Source organism: Notolepis coatsorum (assembly GCF_963971535.1).
Source record: "Notolepis coatsorum genome assembly, chromosome: 18".
NCBI classification, from domain to species: Eukaryota; Metazoa; Chordata; class Actinopteri; order Aulopiformes; family Paralepididae; genus Notolepis; species Notolepis coatsorum.
The window spans coordinates 5,062,410-5,079,287 of NC_140182.1; the positions used below are offsets into that span (position 1 = coordinate 5,062,410).

A 16,878-nucleotide genomic window follows, 5' to 3' on the forward strand; every position below is an offset into this window, starting at 1 on the left:
GGATCATCTTTGTTAGTCGGCTCACAAAGATAGTCTTAGCACAAAGATGCTTTTGGAAATCCCAGGCTGATTCTCAGTCGGGTATCAATCACGTCTTCTTTTCCTGCGATACAACAGTTAATGTACCACTTCTCCACAATGTTCGGCGGACTAAGGTCATATTTGTCTACATTAGGCGGTTTACCGCGTATAGCAGGGTTTCTTAAACGACGAGGCTCGAAAATGGATCCTCATTTAACAAGAGTACCAGCATGTTTTAATGAGACTGGCTGGGTCTCTTCTGGGTGAGACCCGGGTTCAGGTCCCATTTTGGAAAGGTTTAAGAATCCATTCTACCGTGTGTATATATAGACCTTTTCAGAAGAACTCCCGTTGCTAGGGAGACAGCTTGGGCCCCCAGCGTATTTCCTGTCATCCACTGTATTAGCAAACACCGAACCCGACAGGAAATAGGCTGGGGCCAAAATTGAATGCTTATGAAAAGGTCTATATACTACGATGATCTCGTCGCCCCCAACAGCCTTCGGAGAAACTCGGAAGACACCAGGCTCTCTCTCTCTCTCTCTCTCTCTCTACTTCTTCTTCTTGTCCTTTGTGCTGGTGAACCACTGGTCCAGCAGCTTCTTGCTGTAGTAGATCTGCCAGGCGGGCACCAGGTACATGACGGACACGGCGGTGAAGCCGAAGATGAAGCGGTAGGCCTTGCCGTGGCGGTAGAGCTGCTGCGCCACGGGGAACATCTCCATGCAGCCGTAGATGAGCGGTGCCACGCAGAACAGGCCGGGCGCTGATCATGGAGACCACCAGGTAGCTGATGTTGTTGCGCGGCAGCGCCAGGAGGCTGAAGGCGGTGGGCGCGAGGCTGAGCAGGTAGGGGTACTGCCACTGGTACGGCGACGCCACCACCTCCAGGGACACCAGGCCCAGCTGGCTCACCGCCACCTGACGGAATTAATGAATTAATGAAAACGTTATTTAACAGATTGCAGAATGGGGTACAATACAGTACGGCTCAATACACACAATTGTTAAGGGGATGCAGACCAGAGAAAGACGTTTTGTCTTGTTTACATCAGGGTCCCCCATTTTCAATTCATAGTGACATTTATTTTCTCGATGGCTCTCTCTGGTGCACAAAGCTCTGCTTAAACTGGTTCCCTCGTACCTAAGTGTGCTTCTGTGCACAAAGCAATATAAGTATGCCCTTCGTTCTCAAGCTGTTCTAACACTGGAAGTTCCCCATATGAGAACTGAATTGGGAAAAAGGGCTTTTAAATATGCTGCTCCTTCATCTTGGAACAAGATACAGGAGGACCTAAAATTACCAGGACTGGTCACCCTCGGAGAATTCAAAGCCATTTTAAAATCCTACGAACTCAGTTCCCTTGGTCAGTGCAACTGTGTTTGATCATTTGCCTGTTTGATAACTTGCCTGAAATTGGAGCTTGATGTAAATGTTTTATCTGTATTTTATTGTGATGTTCTTTTTTATGTTGAAACTTTCTGCTGCCTTGCTTGGCCAGATCGCTCTTGAAAAAGAGATTTTAATCTCAATGATGCTTATCTGGTTAAATAAAGGATTTGATTGATTGATTGATTGATGACACACACACAACATATATGACATTTATGGCATAGGGACATACATGACATACAGGTATATAGTACTGTTACATTTGTGACATATATGATATGCAAATATACAGTACTGTTACCCATAGATCCTGACAGAGAGTATTATACATATGATGGGGAGGGGACTGTACATTAGGAGGGGGTGGGTGGGTGGGAGAGAAATATACATACGGTGGGGAGAGAATATATACATACGGTGGGGAGGAGACTGTACATTAGGAGGGGGTGGGTGGGTGGGAGAGAAATATACATACGGTGGGGAGAGAATATACGGTGGTGGGGAGGAGACTGTCTATTAGGAGGGGGTGGGTGGGAGAGAAATATACATACGGTGGGGAGAATACTGTCTATTAGGAGGGGGTGGGGGGGTTTGGACATTTACGGTGGGAGGGAGGACAGGCCGCGAGGGGGGGTTGATGAACGCAGGGCTTTTCCCTAAACAATGGTAGAGAAGCGGGGCGCAGCGCGACTGTGACAACGTGCCAGCGCCACCGCGCGTTAACCATTTCACTGCCACACTACAGAAGGTTAACCCTTTACCATCACACTACCGACGGTGTTGTGTGGCAGTGAGAGGGTTAACCTTCAGTTCTGTGTATTGTCGCAGTGAAAGGGTTAACCGTTTGGTAGTGCGGCAGTGAAAGGGTTATTAACATGTGGAAAAATAACTAAAAAACACTAAATGTATATATATATAAGGAAGCAGATAGCGAAACGCGTTGTGCAATAAAAAAGCTAAAACCAGTCCTGAGGAGTGTGAAGGTATTCTCCTTTTAGTTTTTATATATCTCTCTTGCGCTGACCTGCACCTCCAGTCGGGGTCCAACCAGATGTGCACAAGTCTTATTTAGTTTAATATATATATATATATATATATAAATTAAAAAGATTGCAGTGGAAGCTTGGGGCTAGCATTGTCCAATATCGTTGGTTCCACTGTTTGTGTGTGTTTGTGTGTGTTTGTGTGTGTGTGTATGCGCGTGTGTGTTTACCCTTGTGTTTGCCATTTTATTGAAATTATGTTTTTTTAAGTTTCAGGAAATTACAGCAAATGGCTTTCTTTATTGCAATGTTTTTGGCCTTCAGGACGGGGGGACACAGCCCCCCTCCGGACCACCCCCTAATTGAGACTCTGCACCATCTTGTTTGACAATCCTGGGGATAGCCCTGGAACGGAATGGCCACCAGCCATCATTGAATCCTTGCTCCATAAAATGACGAGCAGTCTCTATAAGAGAAGGTGTTGCTATTCTTTCATCTACAATCTACATCATTTCATGGTGCCGTAATCAACACAACACAAGGCTCCAATGTTCCTGAAGACATCACTGGTGGCCATAATCAAACTAATTTACTCTCAATAACTGTCTAAACTAAATGAATATGTGCAAAACTGTAGTTATTGGATGTGTGCGAGATTACAGTATACTTTCACTGTGCGTCACTATGTTTGGAGAGCTCTATATCTATATTCTATATTATAGCTATGGAGACAATACTATGGTCAATTGACAGTGACTTTTGTTAGATCCTGATCAGGGACGTGCACAGGACTTTAGAGGGGCAGGTGCTCAAAGGCTGAAAAGGGCACTACACTTGTGTGTATATATTAACCGAGCGCGCAAGCGCAATTTTTAAGGGCTTTTTTCTGGTGGGGGGCCCCCTTTTTATGCTTTTTGGGGGGTTTTGGTGATCAAATATTGAATATTGAACTATAATAATCAGTGCAGGAGCTCACTTATCCTTGAAAGACACTTTTATCACTGACTTAAAAGGCCCATACATCTCCATAAATGTTCAGGGGGGAGGGAATAAGTGCTTACCCTACAGACCCCAAGAAGTGCTGTATATTCTGTATTGTTTAATATAAATGCATTTTTTATTCCAATCCCGATTTGTATTTGAGATTCCCAAATCCCATCGGACTTGACTTCTTCGTGTCCCTCAATGAGTGTAATACCAGCATTCAACAGCGGTTTCTATCATCATCATCATCATCACCACCCACGCTATGCATAAAATATATAGGTCCGCGGAGAGGCACGCTGAGGAGGCCGTGCAAACTGCAATGGAATATGGGGCATCTCTCTCTCTTTACCTAATATTTTGATTCTATCCTGACATTTTTCAGTTGGAAGGGCAGTCTATATGCGTAACGGTAAAAAAAAAAAAAAAAAAAAAAGGGCACTTTTTTGATGATGCTCAAAAAGGCAGGTGCTCAGGCACCCCTTGGCCTCTATGTGTGCACGTGCCTGATCCTGATCAATCTGGCCAGTATCACGTCCTCTTGTGTTATCCTCTCTCCGTCCAATTCCTCTGCGTTGTGTACTTTTAATGGTCCTGACGTCTCCTATACTGGCAGATAAGATCCTTATCTCTCCCCGTTAGTACAATCCGCAAACCATAATAATTCTCCACCTCTGTAAGAATCCGACACTTCGACAACGTGAAATACCTTACAAGGAAAAGCGTGGTTTTATTTGATAAACAGAAACCTCAGCTCAGATGTTAACAGATTGTATTGTCCTTGAAGAGTCTATTCTAATGACCTTTCGGTGTGTTCAGTCTATCTAATGATCTTTCAGTCCAGTCTATTGTCCCTCTGTCTCTCAGTCCAACAGTGGTCAGGCCTGTTCGTTAGCTAAGACCATCCTCGTGGTAGCCGAAGCTAATGATGATGTGGCATCCTTCCCCCCCCCCACCTCTCTGTGATGAGAGGAGAGAGTATCTTGGTCTCTTCCCTCTTAGTCTCAGTCAGATTTTTAGTCTGCCTTACACCCGGAAACACCGTTCGACTTATAGATCTTCGTCGTAGAAACGATAGCCCCGCCCCTCTTCTGGTTGTCAGGGCGACGCGCTGTCATGACAACCGCGTTTAACCTTTACACACACTCCAAAACGTCTCATTCACTGTTGCATTAAAGAGGTCACCCCTCTCCCTCGCTCTGTTATCTTTGTTCTTACAAGGAATTCATAACAAACACCCTCGCTGACGCGGCCTGTGCCTGTGAAACCACTGGTTCCACCACCGTCAATATCATCCCGTGATGATAATGATATTACCCTCTTAAAGCGTCTCTTTATATCAGTTTTATAAACCAAATATACATTGAAAAAACCACCATTTTCTCTTACTTTCTTCCGTCGTAAATGCAAAAAAGAGATAATTTTTTCATGCATACGTTCGCGCGTTATCCCGTGGTGAATATTGTATAGTTTAGGAGTGATCCGGGATAATTCCTGAAAAGCTGAGTTATAGGGCGCTACGTGAATTCTACTATAAGCGTTGCCGTTTCTTGGACATGCTACTATTTCCAAATCAAATGTATATAATGGGTATTATGTTTCATCATGAATGCATGAAAGGGGGGGGGGGGTAATTTGTTTATGCTTTGATGGCCAGTAACGGCATTCGTTGTGAACACCACAGACGCTGATCAGCTGGATGGATATGAAAACATTGTTGGATCAAGCTGAAATTGATGTCAGATAGTCCTTACCTTTGATCGGGGGTATTCCAAAAATAATATTCCAATTGTCTGCTCGTGATCTGGTCCCGGACATAAGATGGGGGCATAACATTGACAGTAAAAATATGATAAACATGCATTTCTGAGTTGTGAATCACAGGGTGATGCATACATATTACATGTGTGTCAACTCTTACTTGCTTAGCTTCTGTATTCATCCTCTGGCGTTTTCGTGAAGGGTCCTCTGAAATGATGACAGTATCCTGCGAGCCTGACGAATCCAGGGATGATGGTTGGGACCCTGACGAATCCAGGGATGATGGTTGGGACCACTCAGATGAGGCTAGCGTGGAGACAGACTGCTCAGATGAGGCTAGCGTGGAGACAGGATAAATAAATAAAAAGATTATACAAAGTTTTCTCATAAAGATGTCCCTTATCTAATCGAATGTAAGCTTCACATGACAAATAACTTATTAATTAAATATATATTACAAATGTAATCAAACCTGTGTCATATTTGATGGTTAGCACCCCAGTGGATGCATCTCTTGCTATCTCCTCAAAAACATCGTCATCCAATTCGGTCCCTGAACTGTCAAAAACGTTCACATCTTCCGTTACAGCTGGGACACCAAACTTTGCAAATGCTAGAAACGGGCACAAAAGCTTTTGTAAACAGAAATGTCATTGGATATCCAGTGATTTCTAAATCTACTACTCACTAAATATTCACTTAATCTTGAATAATTGCCGTCTGCAATACAATAGATGAAGCCACAGATCCACCCAGTGGATAACCATGAGTATCACATTGAAGACAATTTCCCAATTATCCCAATTTCTTACCTGCACTCAGAAACTCCATCAGATTTATTTCTGTAATCCGAACAAACTTTTGGACATCTCCCAGTTGTACTTTCAACAGCATGCTTGCAGCAAGCCTGCAAGAGAGTTACCAACGAGTGGGCAACTTGAACACAGGGATGTGTGGGAAATTAGTGCCAGGCTGGAATATTCAGTGACTTTGTACTTATTATTTACTTTATTGGGGACATTGATCTAAGTTAAGTTATTATTAAATGTTTTACTTATGTTACGAAGGATCAGATTAAACCGAATATATATATTTATTTATGGATATATATTGAATAGTATTTGTATGTCGTTTGATATCCCTTGTATATTCTTTGTATATATACACGGAATATCCCTTTAGCTTACTATTGCCCATAATATTTCATTCTCCTATTGGATGGCGTGCCACCAGCGCCAGTGCCGAGCCCCTAGAGCCGACTTGAAAGCTACCGACATGACTTGTCTCAACATGCCCGCTTCTGCCCAGGGCTACGAGACAGTGAGCAGGCTGGCACTTGATTATTCCCCGTACATATAAATATGGCGTAGGTGAATACTGAGTTAGTTCGCCTTTTCAGTTCGAGTTGAAGTTCAGTCTTGTTCAGTTACCCAAGTGACGTCTCACCCACTATGCAACGTGCGGTACAGTAGGGCTCGTATTGCCCCAAAATAGAGTCGTGTTATCCTAATACGTTTGTTCAACGTATCGTTCGCTCCTTACTAGTAAAAGCCTTCATTACGAGTCAAAGACCACGTGAAGTGAGTAATTGTGCGTCTACATAGAGCACTTATTGCCGCGTGCTAATAGGATAGTAACGTCAAGTTCAACCGTGGACCACCGCGCACCGGAGGATCTCCCCGGCGCCAGCAGAGCCACTTTCCGGCAGGATTATTATTATTATTCTTCATTGCTTTGACTGTGGCTGCTGGAGCAGAGAACCGTCTACCCCGCTGCTGTGTGGGATCTACCGTGAGGACATCATTCGAGCCCGTCTCAAGGAGAGACTCCACGGCTTCACCTGTGCGGCGCGCACCCTGGGATTACAGCTGCCGTTTTCATCCGCTGCTCCAGGGAGTAAGATCGCCCCCCGAGCAGGGCTTGTTGAAGTCCCCGTGGACCCATTGACTTTGCATAGAGCATCGCCTCCCCCTGCTGGCTTACAACCGGTAGTACCCCCCTTTCCAGCTATCTCCCCAGAGTACCAGAGATATAATTCCTAATATCCATATTGACTTGCCTACGCACATTCTTTGCCTTATAAGCGCATCTAAGTAATGTAATATAATACCTTTGATGTAATAAATATTCTAAACAAGTATTTGTGTGGAAACCGTTTCATTGTGGAGGAGTTCTCATCTGATATACTTGTGTACGGTATGGCCAGTAATGTACATAAGACGGTAGTGGTTTAATGATACCATACTTGATTAATACAGTCAGGGAATTGTACCCCTCAGTTACAATTGGTCCTTCGAGCCGGAGAATAATTAGCGTAATATTAATATAATATTAATATTGACATGGCCGATGACGAACACTCCACAAACGGTTCTCCTAAGCTAGATCGCCCGCAGCGCAGACGGCAGCCACCTCCCTATCTAGAGGCATACGCTGTCAGTCCAATACCTAGCTTTAAAGGGAAATTAAATACGGATAAAATAACTAAAGCGGATAGTAAAATTATGTCCGACCCTATCAACCAGGCTACCCCGCCAACAGAGGCCCTAGTGGGTTCTAATGTAACTGACCAAACTCACGGTGGGGACCAGGAGGGAACTGACACGACTTTATCCCCAGACAACGCCGACGAGGTAGTCCCCGGAGCGCTCCAGGATAAAGAAAGCCCTCCCGGGATGGAACCCGACCCACCACAAGAAGAGACGCGCACCCAGGAGATGGATCTCCTCGGTACGCAACAGGAGAACGGGTCTCCAACAAGTACTGCCGGGAGCCGATCGCCCCGAACGGCGTCTTCCCCCAGCGCGGCGGACAAGATGCTGGCGCAAGCACTCATCGCCACCCTGGCAGCCTCCACCGAACGCGATCGACTTCAAGCGCAACAGACGCGCGAGCGTGAACATTTTGCAGGCGAGCGAGAGCGCTTCCAGGCGCAACAAAGGAGTGAAGACGACCGCATAAGACTGGAGACCAGACGCCTCCAGACAGAAGAGAACATTGAGAGAAGCCGCGCCGATGCACAGCACGCCGCCGCCAATGCACAGCACGCCGCCGCCAATGCACAGCGCGACGTCGCAAATGCCCAGCGCGACGCCGCCCACGCACAGCGCAACGCCGCCCAGGCCAGCGCCAATGCGCAGCGCGACGCCGCCAATGCCCAGCGCGAAGCAGCCCATGCCCAGCGCGAGGCAGAGCGCGACCGGCTGCAGGCGGAGCTGATGGACAAACTGGTTGCCATGGCGACACCCCCTCACTCCGCACGGAGCTCTCAGAGATCGTCAAGACATGGGTCTAGGACACATTCCCCTACCCGACGAAGCGACCCGGGACCCCGCCAACAGGAGGATCCTGTCCACGTCTCCGAACCCACTCCCCGGCCGGTCCATACGAGACCCAGCAACCGGGAAGAACCGGACCATGCCGAGAGACTGAACAGAAGACTCCAGGTCCTAGCAGAGGGAGAGGAGGAGGAAGAGGAGGAATGTCAAGCCGACCAGCAGCAACGTACTCTGGCCCAGGAGGCCCAGTACAGCCCCGACCAGCAGCAACGTACTCTGGACCAGGAGGTCCAGTACAGCCCAGAAGTTAGCCCCGAGGCCCTGCGCTACAAACCCCCGACTCCACTCACGGGTGAGTTTGACGCACCGTCAGCCCCGAGGAACAGCACCTGGGTACCCGACCTTCGGTACCCACCAAGTACCAGCCCAAGACGACACGCAAGAGGAGACTCGCCTAGGAGGCCTCTTCCCCAACGCTCACCGATGTGCCAGTCATCCATGGCATCGTACCTTGGCACACCGACGTTTCCAGACTTCACCCATGAGAACCGAGCACAGTACACGGAGCTACGGATGTGCTTAGAGACAATGATGGTTGATGTAGCTGATGAACGCCACAAGTATGCTACCCTAGGTGCCCCGAGCGCACAATATAGCGCTGGCCTATGCCAACTCTACTACCCCATACACAGCGGCTCTAGCAGCACTCGACCAACGTTATGGACGCGTATGGGACTATGTGATACAGGAGATAAGAGACATTGACCGTCTCCCCCCAGCCAGAGACAACAGAGCGCTAGATGACCTGTCTATCAAGGTACAGTCCCTGGTAGGGATGCTGGGGTCCCAAAAGGAAAAGGGTATCTATGAACTGTACGCTAACTCTAATGTAGAGAGGATATTAGAGAAGCTCCCTCCCGCCCGACAAGAGCGCTTCAGGCGGCAGAGAGACTACCGCGACCCCAACGGTCCAGAGGCATCCCTCCTAGACCTATCTGAGTTCCTCGCCAGGGAGGTCAGTAGCCTACGACTCGACACGTTCGTATGGAGTGGACCAAGCCCAAGACTCGTACCTCGGGGACAAACGGATAACCGCCGGTTGGTGACCGTTATGCACCAAGCCGAATCAGTACCGCAGCACAAGAACCACAACACCCCCTCGACGAAAGAGGACCAGTGGAAGATTGAGTGCCAGTACTGTGAGGGAGAACATCGGCTGTACCAATGCGACACCTTCGGGAAGCTGACCACGGACGAGGTGAGTCAGTGGACCAAGGACCACCGCCGCTGCTTCCGCTGCGCGCGCAGCCACCTGGCAGCTGAGTGCCGCTTGAAGAAGAAGTGCAGCAGGTGCGGTGGCACCCACCTGGAGGTCCTGCATGACATCAACAGGCGTCAGCCAGGACAACAGAGTGGGCCCGTCGCGGTAATGTACCATGCCGAGGCGGTGGCACCAGCACCAAAGTTCCACCAGACCGCTCCCTGGTGTCCCGACTGCTACGGCAGACACTGGGAGCCACGGTGCGACTCGCACCATATAGATTCTACGTCACCACCCACAGGAGTGCTCCACATTGACCAGCATAGCGGGACCCCCCGTGTGCTCCTCAAAGTGGTCAGAGTGCTCCTGAGCTACGAGGACAAGGTCCTGGACACTTACGCCGTCCTGGACGATGGGTCTGAAAAGACTCTCCTCCTCGCTTCCGCAGCAGCCCAGTTGGGCCTGCGAGGTGTCAAAGATACAATGACCATACGCACCATCAGAAGGGACCAGAAGACCATAAAGGGTGAAAGGGTCTCCTTCAAGATAGCAGCGGTGGACCAGCCCGAGAAGCAGTATAGTATAACTAACGTCTTCACTAGCCACGACATAGGCCTGTCTCAGTACACCTACCCCATCCCACAGCTGATGGCTAAGTATGTGCACCTACGTCAACTACCTATACCGCTTATCGACGGCGCCACACCGACCCTGCTCATCGGCTCCGACCACGCGGACCTCATTCTCCCAATTGAGGCGGCCCACGTCGGACCCAAAGGATGCCCAGTCGCGGTTAAGACCCGACTGGGATGGACGCTCCAGGGCCCCCTCTACGGACTTGACAGTCAACCCACGTCTACACGCTGCCTACACACAGAGGCGAGCGACACCGGCCTCTCCCCCGTACAGCAGAGGCTATTGACATTAAGCGAGAGGCCCGTGAGAGAACCGTGGGTACCAGAGGGAGTTCGGAACCCCACCCCCCTCAGCTGCGCTCCAGACGTAGCTGACATCGAACCCAGCACCCCAAGCGACTCCTTGACGGGGCGGCCGGGACCGGCCCCTCCTCAGATGGGGTACAGAGCAAACAAGAGAAACAGACGGAGGAGGCACAGCCAAGCACAGATCAAAGCAGTCTCAGGCCCGCTTCCTCCTAAGCCCCCCTTCATCCCGTCTAGTCGTCATGACCATAGACCAGTCACTACCCCGAGCTGCGTGGCCGGCCGGCCGCGTAAGCAAAGTGACCACTGGTGCCGACGGAAAGGTCAGAGTGGCAGAAGTGCTCGGCCAAGGGCGGACCTACAACCGACCCGTGGCGAGGCTGATAGAGTCGCCAAGGCTCCCCGACTCGCTTAATGACGACCATGACCCCTGACTTTGTGACCTGCCTACCCTCACAACGGACATTGAGTAGTGGACAGTGCGGTTAATCTGTCTCTGTTTAGCTAATTAGGTGGGACTAATTAGGGGGCGGCTGTTACGAAGGATCAGATTAAACCGAATATATATATTTATTTATGGATATATATTGAATAGTATTTGTATGTCGTTTGATATCCCTTGTATATTCTTTGTACATATACACGGAATATCCCTTTAGCCTACTATAACCCATAATATTTCATTCTCCTATTGGATGGCGTGCCACCAGCGCCAGTGCCGAGCCCCTAGAGCCGACTTGAAAGCTACCGACATGACTTGTCTCAACATGCCCGCTTCTGCCCAGGGCTACGAGACAGTGAGCAGGCTGGCACTTGATTATTCCCCGTACATATAAATATGGCGTAGGTGAATACTGAGTTAGTTCGCCTTTTCAGTTCGAGTTGAAGTTCAGTCTTGTTCAGTTACCCAAGTGACGTCTCACCCACTATGCAACGTGCGGTACAGTAGGGCTCGTATTGCCCCAAAATAGAGTCGTGTTATCCTAATACGTTTGTTCAACGTATCGTTCGCTCCTTACTAGTAAAAGCCTTCATTACGAGTCAAAGACCACGTGAAGTGAGTAATTGTGCCTCTACATAGAGCACTTATTGCCGCGTGCTAATAGGATAGTAACGTCAAGTTCAACCGTGGACCACCGCGCACCGGAGGATCTCCCCGGCGCCAGCAGAGCCACTTTCCGGCAGGATTATTATTATTATTATTCTTCATTGTTTTGACTGTGGCTGCTGGAGCAGAGAACCGTCTACCCCGCTGCTGTGTGGGATCTACCGTGAGGACATCATTCGAGCCCGTCTCAAGGAGAGACTCCACGGCTTCACCTGTGCGGCGCGCACCCTGGGATTACAGCTGCCGTTTTCATCCGCTGCTCCAGGGAGTAAGATCGCCCCCCGAGCAGGGCTTGTTGAAGTCCCCGTGGACCCATTGACTTTGCATAGAGCATCGCCTCCCCCTGCTGGCTTACAACCGGTAGTACCCCCCTTTCCAGCTATCTCCCCAGAGTACCAGAGATATAATTCCTAATATCCATATTGACTTGCCTACGCACATTCTTTGCCTTATAAGCGCATCTAAGTAATGTAATATAATACCTTTTATGTAATAAATATTCTAAACGAGTATTTGTGTGGAAACCGTTTCATTGTGGAGGAGTTCTCATCTGATATACTTGTGTACGGTATGGCCAGTAATGTACATAAGACGGTAGTGGTTTAATGATACCATACTTGATTAATACAGTCAGGGAATTGTACCCCTCAGTTACAACTTAGATCAATGTCCCCAATAAGGTAAATAATAAGTACAAAGTCACTGAATATTCAAGCCTGACACTAATTTCCCACAGATGCAAACAGACAAAAAAAAGAGAGCTATATAACCCAGGGCTTTTCCTTGCATTTTCCCCGTGTTTCTTCCATTAAACTCAATCAACCATATTGTATGCATTCTAATGCACTCACTCTCATAACACACTGTTTCATAGTACAGATTACTTATATCATTCAAGGGTATTTCTATTTCCCTATTAACATTAGCTAGCAAGACACCTTCCAAGCTAAGCTAAAACTCACCAAACGAAGGCCTCAACGTGAAATGGCGCCCGCACGTGCAGTCTTGGCCGTCGCCGAAATCTGTGGATTTAACAAAAGAATAACGTTGTGCAATGCAATCCTCCACATTTCAACTCGGGTCATGTTAGTCCTTTGATCTACGGTATTTTAAGATACAAAACCAGCTGGAGTATGGTGAACAATATTAAAGCTCTATTCTAAAAGGCTGCTTCTGTTCAAATACAAAATAACTGTTAATTGATTTCATACTGTAGAGCAAATTTACCTCAGAGGCATGTGCCGGTATGACATTTTGAGGGTATGATAACCTTGGGCAAAAATACCCCGGTTAACGGTATATCATGGTAATCGGTAAAAAAAATGATTTCCCCCCCCCCCCATTGAACAAAACGTCTTTTATTACAATCTTCATTCACACATTCATAAATAACTTGCAGAAAATTTGATTGTTTTACACACACACAGGGAACTGTCTGACCACTTTAACACTTTGGTTGCCTAAGGTTAAATTCATGATATACCATAGATTGCCAGCGCTATTTGTCTATGGAGAAAGTCCCCTTCTTTGCAGGGCTATAACTTTTTAAATTCTATTGCTACATTGCCATTATTAGGGCCCATTCAAAGTCCTATATGTATTGTTCATTGTGTAGCAACGTTAAACTTTTTCATTCACATATTCATAGTAAAGTATGGTCTAATGTATAAGTATGTTTTCATCTCTTTCTGCAGCTTTCTCCAGAACGTGATATATAGCCCCAAATGCATTATATTGATGATGAAATACAGTTTGATGGCAATCAGCGCGATATAAAAAATTCCAACTAGACGTACTTCTAGAAGTTACTACACGTCATCTGATGTTGACCGGATGGGCGAGGGGGCGTTTATAATTCCGTGGGCAGCGTTATACCAATCATCTAATGTGGGTCAAATGTTGATAATAGCAGTTAGTATCGAAGACGGTAACGTTACATGCTGAAACTCACCCCAGTCTCCGCGCGCCGTTGGGCGATCATCGTCGAGTAGAAATCTTATCATTATGGGATATATTTTTACCCGGTCCATCTCCAGCTTGTATAATGGTATATACGTCCAAATCATGTTGTTTATCGAGTTATTGCCAATCGATCACCGTGTAGCGTGACGAGCCAGAGTCCCATGAACTATAGCGAGCGCCCGGAAGTACTACGGTCGTCATGACAACCTCTATTCAACATCCTGTTTGGCGATTGCGCCGATCGGCCACCAGATGGCGCTCCTGAACCGCCAGAGAGCTCAGTGGGTCCTGCTGGTGGATCTCAGGCCAGCGGAGGGGACATATGTATCCGATCGCAGATTTTTGAAATATTGATATAAGGACGCTGTACAGCGTCCCCCGGCAACTTGAGCATGGCCAGCAATGACGTGAAAAGACGTTTCATGGCAGTCAAAGTGTTAACTAAGTAGGTATAGAAACTACAGAATAAAAAAAGACTTCAAATTTCCAGGCAAATCCCAGTCGGCAAAGGGCTAACGTTAGCTAGGCTAACACTGTACACGTAGCTTAAGCTAACGCTACTTTTCCAGGCAAATCCCAGTCGACAAAGGGCTAACATTAGCTAGGCTAACGCTGTACACGTAGCTTAAGCTAACGCTACTTTTCCAGGCAAATCCCAGTCGGCGAAGGGCTAACGTTTGCTAGGCTAACGCTGTACACGTAGCTTAAACTAACGCTACTTTTCCAGGCAAATCCCAGTCGGCGAAGGGCTAACGTTAGCTAGGCTAATGCTGTACACGTAGCTTAAGCTAACGCTACTTTTCCAGGCAAATCCCAGTCAGCGAAGGGCTAACGTTAGCTAGGCTAATGCTGTACACATAGCTTAAGCTGACGCTACTTTTCCAGGCAAATCCCAGTCGGCGAAGGGCTAACGTTAGCTAGGCTAACGCTGTACACGTAGCTTAAGCTGATGCTACTTTTCCAGGCAAATCCCAGTCGGTGAGGGGCTAACGTTAGCCCTTCATGCATTGAGCATTATTTTCAGATAACGGCACACCACGTCAAGACAAGATTACCTTGAAATTGGCAAGGTTGGATTATGTCCAGTTAACATTTCTGACAGGCAGGTTCGCAACATACCGTCGGCTCCTACCGTCTAAACGTAATTTGAAAGGTTTTGACACAGCGACATTTTCAAACCGCGGTAAACCGTGAAACCGGTTACCGGCACACAGAACATGGCGCGTAAATGTTCGTCACTAAGCCAATGTTAGCTATAGCTTGGTAACATACCCCAGGGCTTTCCTTGCATTTCCCCCCGTTTTTTACATTAAACTCAATCAACCATATTGTATGCATTCTAATGCACTCACTCTCATAACACACCATTTCATAGTACAGATTACTTATATCATTCAAGGGTATTTCCCCATTAACATTAGCTAGCAAGACACCTTCCAAGCTAAGCTAAAACTCACCGAAGGCTCACGTTCAAGCCCTCAACGTGAAATGGCGCCCGCATGTGCAGTCTTGGCTGTCGCCGAAATCTGTGGACTTAAGGAATAACGTTGTTCAAATGCCAAATAACTGTTAATTGAGTTCATACTGTAGGACAAATTTACCTCAGAACATGGCGTGCAAATGTTCGTCACTAAGCCAATGTTAGCTTGGTAATATCCCCCCGTGTTTTTTTCTATATATTTTTTCAAACGATACAATTCACAATCACCCCTCCACATTGTATTAACAACATTAACATTACCTCTTGCAAGTTACTGGAAGCCAATAGCTACAGAATTAATGAATGAATATATGATTAGGGGAAGAAACTTACATGAGTTACCTCTGCTTCGACCTGGAGAAAATGGCGTGTCCTGGAGATTTTTGAGGATACTCTGCTTTCCAGAGTATAAATGAATGAATGAATGACTTTATTTAACAGATTGCAGAATGGGTACAATACAGTATGGCTCAATACACACAATTGTTAAGGGGATGCAGACCAGAGAAAGACATTTGTCTTGTTTACATCAGGGTCCCCCATTATCAATTCATATCGACATTTATGACATATACATACATGACATTTATGGCATAGGGACATACAGGTATTTAGTACTGTTACATTTGTGACATATACGATATTCAAATATACAGTACTGTTAGATCCTGACAGAGTATATACATATGATGGGGAGGGGACTGTACATTAGGAGGGGGTGGGAGAGAAATATACGTACGGTGGGGAGGAGACTGTACATTTGGAGGGGGTGGGTGGGTGGGAGAGAAATATACATACGGCGGGGAGATATACATGCGGTGGGGAGGAGACTGTCTATTAGGAGGAGGTGGGGGTGGGGGTGGGGGGTTTGGACATTTACGCTGGCCAGTTTCAAATTGCAGGCTCCCGTAGGTGCTCTTTAAGAGCGGTTTTGAATGTGGGTAGGGATTCACATTCCTTTACTGCTTTTGGGTAGGGCGTTCCACATTGATGTGGCATAATTGCTAAACGTGTTTAGTCCCTTGTTTGAGCTGAATCTGGGTTTAACATGATTTGTTGAGCTTCCTCTGGTGTTGTGGTCGTGGTATTCACTGACCTTTGGGAAGTATTTTGACATGTGCATGGGTACCTTGTAGTAGTCTTACACTAGTAGTTCTTACACTAGCCAATTAACTACGAAATATTTACTTTGACACTGCATATTTGACACTGGGAAATTTACTGTGTACCTGCATCATGCGCTACTGACGAGAAGCATGCAACTGCAGAGCCGCAGAGCACGGCGCGCTCAGGCCCGGCGGTCTGGGGCCCCACTCAGCAGCGCCACCCACCCAATGGCTGAATTGGAGTATTGCACTGTGCGGGCACAGCTGTGAGATCCACGCGAGGCCAGATATCTTGAATGAATGCGTTTATTTAAACTTTAATTAACAGATTGCAGAATGGGTACAGTACAGTACAGCTCAATACACACAATTGTTAAGGGGATGCAGACCAGAGAAAGACTTTCGTCTTGTTTACATCAGGGTCCCCCATTTTCTTTTTTTTTGTCCAGTTTTTCTCCCATTTTCTATTTTTCTCCCATCCCAATTTTCATATCATCCAATTCAACCCTCCCCTGTCTTTGAACGTTGTTTCATGCCTCCCACAAGCCGGCTGCAATGTGGACTAAGTCATACATAGCACGAGTCCCCTCCGATACTCGA

At 47.2% G+C, this 16,878-nt stretch overlaps 1 pseudogene across 1 annotated transcript; it reads right to left on the reverse strand.

Annotated features, from left to right (window-relative positions):
* Nucleotides 1–572: 572 nt before the first annotated feature.
* LOC311244807 (protein jagunal homolog 1-B-like) lies at nucleotides 573–16,407 on the reverse strand (annotated as a pseudogene). The gene is made up of 2 exons: nucleotides 16,402–16,407; nucleotides 573–942 (listed from the first exon to the last, which is right to left on the reverse strand). The product of its transcript is annotated as a protein jagunal homolog 1-B-like (transcript).
* Nucleotides 16,408–16,878: the final 471 nt, after the last annotated feature.